This window comes from Amblyraja radiata, chromosome 7, assembly GCF_010909765.2.
Source record: "Amblyraja radiata isolate CabotCenter1 chromosome 7, sAmbRad1.1.pri, whole genome shotgun sequence".
In the NCBI taxonomy this organism is placed as follows: domain Eukaryota; kingdom Metazoa; phylum Chordata; class Chondrichthyes; order Rajiformes; family Rajidae; genus Amblyraja; species Amblyraja radiata.
The window spans coordinates 8,870,313-8,878,476 of NC_045962.1; positions in this window are offsets into that span (position 1 = coordinate 8,870,313).

Genomic DNA, 8,164 nt, shown 5'->3' on the forward strand with positions numbered 1-8,164 from the left:
GAACCGTTCCCAAACCAAGCTGTGATGCATCCTGATCAAATGCTTCCTGTAGTGCATCTGTAGAAGTTGGTGAGAGTTGTACTAAGAATATCTCCAGTCCACACAGTGAGTCTGACTTCATCTGGTAGACAAAAAGAATTCAACTGGTTGCATAAAAACTGGTTGCATTGTAATTATGCTCCTACAGATTATCCCCTCAGTCTGGTTCAGTCAAACACTGAGTCCAGTGCTGGATTAACTAATTCTTTATTCTCACTAACACAAACAAACTTCCTATACAATACCTAACCACACCGCGGGTCCAATTCTTGTCTCTACTCGTCCAAGCGCTTCAGCCTTGTGCGAATAGACACCTCCAGCAAGTCACACAGTCCCGAGGGCACTCCCAGAAGATCGACTCCGATCTATGTGGTGTCCCCTCTTTTATCAGGTATCGGACCCATGGCGCGAAACTATATGAGGGGACAGCCCCTAGAAGCCAATCACAAATATAGATCATATAATATATTTATTGACAGTTTCCTAACCCAATCGCAAACTACCCCATTACATTGTTTCCACTGAAACTTCCAGATGGAAGGCAGCTCACCAAAGTAAAGGAACATTTCCCCAGGTAGTATAAATGATTTGAACAAGGCTCCTCACTTTAACTAATCATAAGATAACAGCACAAACCCTCTGCAACATAATTAACAATACTTTACAACACCCCATCCTATGACCAATCCCAATCATACATTTGCAAACCTGCTCAGCTCCTTCCGCAAAACCCTCATACATATTAACAATAAGAAGGACATCTGGTCCTCACCTTATCCTCAACTTCCTCCCAGGGTCCAGATACCTTGGAGCCATGACTTATAGCCCTGCAACCTTTCACAGAAAGAGGACAAGCAGGCTTTGCAAATGCAGAGATTCTCCAATTTGTGACATGTTTTACTTGGCCAATATTAACAGCATATGGATTCAACTGTTTTTTTATGCAGCCACTTGAATTCCTTTTGGTTTTTATGCAATCATTTGAATGTTCCCTCTAAGCTGTGCGCATGTGCACACACACAGGGTGCTCATAGTAAGTAATTAACTTCTGCCTAGTCTTAAAAGGTTCTATTGGAGAAAATAATAACCTCTGTGAATATTAAATTAAATCGGAAGTTGTTTAGGGGGTCCACCGGTAGTTGGAGGGCTACGTCCTCTACTATGTGCATACGGCAACTATTCGAATAGGATCCATTAATGAATGTAACATATATTAGCTGCCTTTAGTGGTTATTGTGCATATTAATGCTATGTTCTAGTGAGTCGTTTTTGTTCAAATAATATGTTTAAAACAACATAAGGCAGCTTTTTTGGAGTTTAAATATGTGCACAATAATAACTGCCATATATATTTTTTGCAAGTTTGGGCGAATTTCATAGAAATACATGTGGTTTTACAGCTGGTGCTTTCTCATACAAATTGGTAATTGATGATATTTGGTTTCTCTTCCAATTCTGTGAAAGATTAAGTCAAGTCTATTTTTAGTGTGCTGGAAAGTACATTACCAAAAGCTTGACAATGGGAATATCTAATTGCATGTGTGTGGAAACTCCCCTGTCTATTTGTAGAGATGGGGACTGTCTGCAAGCCTCATTGTGTTGGTGAATTGGGATTATTTATCATTTTCATCCCTGCTTTTGCATCTTGTGACTTTTCTTGCTTTCATTTGCCTATTGTGAAATAAAGTTTTACACAGCTGAAAATGGACGACCAATCAACTGGAAGTCAAGCACCATCAACTCCACCATCAGAACGATCTAGCACACCTACTTCTGCCGCAAAGGTGACACATAAAACAGCTGGAATCTTTGGTCTTGGAAGTGGAATTACATCTTCAGATGCAGAAATCACAGGTTCACGTCTACCAACATGTCGCTAAGTACTACGCTGTTTGATGCATCACCTTCAGAAGGGAGTCTCAGAATCCCGAGCTAGACCTGAAGCTGCAAAAAAATTTCTTGCCAAAGTTCTTCCATTTTATGGAAAAGCAAACATTCCGGTGATTTCTGAGATCAAGGCTTCTCAGAAGATGATAAAACTGTTAGATGAAAATGCAAAAATCAGGGCTATACCAGAACAGCACCAGCTACTCTTGCTAAGCTCAAACAAATGGACACTGAACTTTTCAAGTCTGAATAAGACTTTTCAATAATGGCCACCAAATGCTGAGAGGTTGATAAAAAATTCAAGAAGATCTTCAATTTCTTCAATCAATGAAGACAGATCGTACCGCATCATTCGGATCTAGTGACAAGATACTTGCTGGAAAGATGCAGTGCAAGGAAGCATGTGCAAATGCTAAAGCAAAACGAAGGGAAGAAGCTCACCAAGAGATGGCTGATTTAGCTTCAACCAGTTCACAGTGATTCAGTAGCAGTGAAGTTGTGGAGCAAGACAGAAAACAAACGGCAAACCTACGCAAGCGTAAATCTACAAATGACAATTAGCATGAGACTCGGTGTGTTGTGAAATTTGGCACCTTTGATATGAACTGTGAACTACTGCAATACCAGGTACTTAGATTCAAACTGCATTTTCAATTTGTTCATTAATGAAGTGCTTGAACGGGGCTCTCGCTTAACTTTTTTTCCCTGTTGCCAGCCGGGCAACCTTGGCAGCTTTTTAGGTTGCCAAATAACAGCTTAGGTGGTCATTTAAGACTATTTGCATGATGCGTGAGATAATGTGCTAGGACGAAGTGCGTAGTTAACCAGTCGGAATTATACTCAATGAAGCATTCACATATTATTTCTGCTTCAAATAAAGTCACAAACTAAACATATTCACCAATCAAGACATGATATATTCCACAATGACATGCTGCAAAATTATAATACAGTATCTGAACTCTTTTTACACATTGCAATTAATGCAATTTCTATTAGTTCTTTCCACTCCCAAACTAAAATGTGGCTGGATTATTCAGCATATGATCAACCTGTGTCAATAAATCCTGGACCATGGTAACATATATGTTTAACCATGCACACTACAGATTGATGCAAGCATGTTTTCTGTGAAGGACTGAAAATTACCATAACATGCTTATAGCATGGGTCGTTATTGCTATTGGTACAGAAACATTCTCGCTTCCCACCTAATTTATCAACAACAAAATATACAGGTTGGAAGGAAATTTCTATAGGCATTTTATGATAATAGCTGTTAAAACCGACTGTACCCATCTGACAGGTTAAACATTACACTAACTGACAAGAGATGGCCAAAGGACATAACTGCAGCAAATGTTATTTTGGTAATATAGTTAAAGGTGTCAAGACACCACATTACCAGACATTCAGATTAGATGTACGTGTTGTGAACAGCAATGAAGATACCCAGTTTGTAAGCACCAGATTTAAATAAAATCATTGATAAACTCTTTTTCCATCATTCCCACTTCAGAATTAACGTTAAAATTTCAACTGAAATATCTCCTGACCAAATTTGTGATGTATATGATCGACTGTAGTAGTAAAGCCTGGATACATCCAAAGTATAGTTGTGAATATTGCTCATTAAATAACTACAGTACTGATACTCCATATTAAGAGCATTCATTTGCCGTTAATTTTGGAATAATGTGTCAACGGCAGCAGTGACAATCGAACACTGCGGTTTTAATGTTTCACGTGTTCACAATATAATTAATCCATCCTTATGGACTAAAACAAACATTTCCAGCACAATAGGGTCAGGGAGGGGTGTGTGTGTGAATCAGTGCGGGGTGGATAGATGGCGGGGGCGGGGGGTTAGAAAGCAGTCGGTAAAATTGTGAGGGGAGAGCACGGGGGATGTCAGTGGTGTTGAATGGGGAGGTTCAGTACGGGATGGATGGGGGTAGACAAAAGTGCAGGAGAAACTCAGCGGGTGAGGCAGCATCTATGGAGTGAAGGAAATAGGCAATGTTTCGGGTCGAGACCCTTCTTCAGACTGTTCCCCCCATTCTTCTTGAATGGTAGGATCAGTACAGGATGGATGGGGGGGGGTCAGCATAGGATGAATGGGGGGAGGTGGGTCAGTACAGTGTGGATCGGAGGGTCTGTGCAGGATGAATGGTGTTTCACTACATGATGAATGAGGGGAAGGTGCAGGGTAAATAGAGGGTGGGTCAGTACGGGATGAATGCGTGGATTAGTACAGGATGGATGGGGGATCAGTACAGGATTAATGGAGGAGAAGTGCAGGTTGGATGGGAAGGGGGGTAAGTACAGGATGAATTAGGGAACCAGTGTAGGATGGATGGGCGGGAGGCAGGAGAATCAATGCGAGGTGGATAGGTTGCTCAGTGCAGGATGAATAGATAGGGGAGGGGGGAGTAGATGGGGAGGGAAACCCATGGGATGTCAGTGAGGACTGAATAGAGGCGGGAATGGGGATCAGTGCAGGATGGAGAGGAGGGGCCCAGTATAAGGGAGGAGTGGAGGGGGTACAAGAGAGAGGGGGGGGAGAGGTGGGGAGGAAGGAAGGAAGGAGGGTCAGCGCTCCTCGAACAACATCGCCCCGCTGCCTTGGCCATTGGGATTTCCTCGCCACTGCCTCCCTCCTCCGCCAGCCAACAGCAAGGTGCGGGGCCGAGCGGTGCAGCTCAAAGATCCTATAGCTATAAGGTCTATGGTGCAGCTGCTTCAGAAGGGTTGGAGCGAATGACGGGCCTTGCACAGCGGCAGCAGCGGCCACGACAGAGGCTCCATCTCCGCCTCCTCCTCCCCCTCCCTGATAGCGGCCGCCGCTTGCAAACCCGCTAACGGCGCTTTCAAAACAAATCCTCCCGCACGTTGAGGCAGGGAGGAGGGAGGGAGGGGGAGCCTTCGGCGTGCGGGAGGGTTTGTTTTGAAAGCGCCATTAGCGGGTTTGCAAGCGGCGGCCCTTATCAGGGCGGGCGGGGTGCAGGAGGATAAAGAGTTAGAGCCACTGTTGCGGCCGCTGCTGCTCCGTCATTCGCTCCGACCCTTCGTAACCACGCACCTAGTATCTTTGCCCTGCACGACAGCCATTGCCGACACGAAATGTCGCGTTCCTTTTCTCCAGAGATGCTGCCTGACCCGCGGAGTTACTCCAGTTTTTTGTGTCTAACTTCGGTATAAACTAAGTTGCTAAGCCGTGCAAAATGACTCGACGTTTAGGTTGCCTGGCGGCACTTTGGGTGATAAGTGGCACCAGGGCAACCGCTAATTTCGAGCCCTGATTGAATACATGTTACTGGTTCTCTCAAAATTTGAAAAAGAATGTCGGGTACATCTATATTTTGACTCGCACTGTCTTTTGTTAGGTTTCTATGACTCAAATAGACTATGACTATGACTCCTCCAGGCAGCAATTAAAGAGCGTACCCCCGGAGGTGAGAACAGTTCAACAGACAGGACTGTTTGGAGTCTGTAGACTGGGCGATGTTCAAGGACTCGCAAATGGACCTGAACGAATAGACCACAGTTGTTACAGACTTCATAAAGAAATGTGTGGAGGACTGCATCCCTACCAAAACCTTCCGAGGGTTTCCCAATCAGAAACCTTGGATGAACTTTGAGATCCGCACTCATCTGAAGACCAGACACCGGGCTGAAGAAGGGTTTCGGCCCGAAACGTCGCCTATTTCCTTCGCTCCATAGATGCTGCTGCAGCCGCTGAGTTTCTCCAGCAATTTTGTGTACCACCGGGCATTCATGTCTGATTATACAGTGGTCTACAAGAAGTCCAGATACGACCTTGGTAAGGCCATAAAAAAGGCCAAAAGGGACTTCTGCTCCAAACTGGTGGATGAGAGAGATGTTCGGCAGCTGTGGCGGGGCCTGAATGCAATCACCTCCTACAAGGCGTAATCCGGAGGCAGCTCGAATGTTGGCGAAACATCTCTTCCTGGCGAGCTCAATGCGTTTTACACAGGCTTTGATAGGGAGAATACTGATGTGCTTTCCCGAGCCCCATTCGCTGTGATGGTATTTCAGTCTCAGTCACAGAGGCCGACAGAAAATCCTTCAGAGGGGTGAACCCTCGAAATGCGCCTGGACCTGATGGTATACCCGGTCGTGTTCTAAAAACCTGTGCAGACAAACTGGCTGGAGTTTTTACGGACATTTTCACTTCTGAGGTCTGAGGTTCCCACCTGCTTTAATAGGGCATCAATTATACCAGTGCACAAGAAGAGCAAGGTGACATGCCTCAATGACTATCGACCAGTGGCACTAACGCCTGTGGTGATGAAGTGCTTTGAGAGGTTGATCATGGCGCAAATCAACTCCTATCTCGACAAAAACCTGGACCCACTGCAGTTCGCTTACCGCCACAACAGATCAACGGTGGATGTGATTCCGCTGGCCCTCCACTCTGCTCTGGACTACTTGGACAACAAAAACTCATATGTCAGGCTGTTATTCATTAATTACAGCTCGGCATTTAACACAATCATCCCCTCCAAGCTGGTTACCAAACTTGCAGAACTGGGTCTCTGCGCATCCCTCTGCAATTGGATCCTCGACTTCCTCATTCACAGACCACAGTCTGTTCGTATTGGTGGAAATGTGTCAGCCTCGATAATAATCAGCACGGGAGCACCTCAAGGCTGCGTGCTCAGCCCCCTGCTGTACTCACTCTATACTCATGACTGCGGAGCCGTTCATAGTGCAAACTCCATCTTCAAGTTCGCTGATGACACCACTGTTGTGGGACGTATCACTGATGGGGATGAGTCAGAGTATAGGAGAGAGATCGAGCGACTGTCCATATGGTGCCAGCTCAATAACCTGGCCCTCAACACCAGCAAAACTAAGGAACTGATTGTGGACTTTGGAAGGAGTAGGATGGGGACCCACAGTCCCGTTTATATGAATGGGTCGATGGTTGAAAGGGTCAAGAGCTTCAAATTCCTGGGCGTGCTCATCTCTAACGATCTTTCCTGGACCGAGAACACTGATGCTACTATTAAGAAAGCACATCAGTGCCTATAGTTCCTGAGAAGATTACGGAGAGTCGGTTTGTCAGGGAGAACTCTCTCTAACTTCTACAGGTGCACAGTAGAGAGCATGCTGACCAGTTGCATTTTGGCTTGGTTCGGCAACTTGAGCGCCCTGGAGGGGAAAAGACTACAAAAAGTAGTAAACATTGCCCAGTCCATCATCGGCTCTGACCTCCCTGGCCGCCCTCCAGTCCAGCGGACGCAGTTGTTGCCACGGGAGCCCTGGAAAACAGGCATCAACCTGTGACCCGCGAGCTCCCGACGATGTCATCCACTGGCCCGCGGCCGAGCCCCGGATTCAGGTCGCCGCCGCCAGAACGCCGCCTCAGCCGCCGGAGCACCGTCTCAGCCCTGCACCGGGCCGCCCACACGGGAGCGTCTCAGCCCCGCACCGGGCTGACCCCACGGGAGCGCTTTCCAGCCGGGAGCCGGGCGGTCCTCACGGGAGCACCTTCCAGCCGGGAACCGGGCCGCCCACACGGGAGCGCCTTCCAGCCCCGCGCCGGGCCGCCCACACGGGAGCGCCTTCCAGCATTGCCATTGTTGGTAATTAGTTGGTAATTAGTTAATGAGTAACTCCAGGGCCATGGTATATTAACGGCCCAGTCTGTTCCTCTTACATGGTGTAAGCTTGTCGCTTTTGTGAAGATTGCTTATAAGGCCATGTGAGTCCATCGAAAACATTTTAATGGGATAATTGGACATATTTTTCCGTGATGGGTCTGTCTTACATCTCTTCATCTTTTGGCCGTGGCATCTTTTTTTATCACTTTGTATCTCTCATCCTGCCTGAATCAGGGGCTTCCTCCTGCACTACCTCCAGCCAGAAGCAGAGTCATGACTTTCCTAAGTTTTTCCACTTTCCTGTACTAACTAATTCCTGAAGATAGACACGAAAAGCTGAAGTATCTCAGCGGGACAGGCAGCATCTTTGGAGAGATGGAACGGGTGACGTTTCTGGCCGAGACCCTTCTTTGGATTCTGAAGAAGGGTCTCGACCCGAGATGTCACCCATTCCTTCTCTCCAGAGATGCTGCCTGTCCCGCTGAGATACTTCAGCTTTTTGTGTCTATCTTTGGTTTAAACCAGCATCTGCAGTTCCCTCCTGCACGTACCTAACTCCCTTCCCCATTATCCCATTATGCTTCTCAGCTCTCCTAATTACTGTTGGA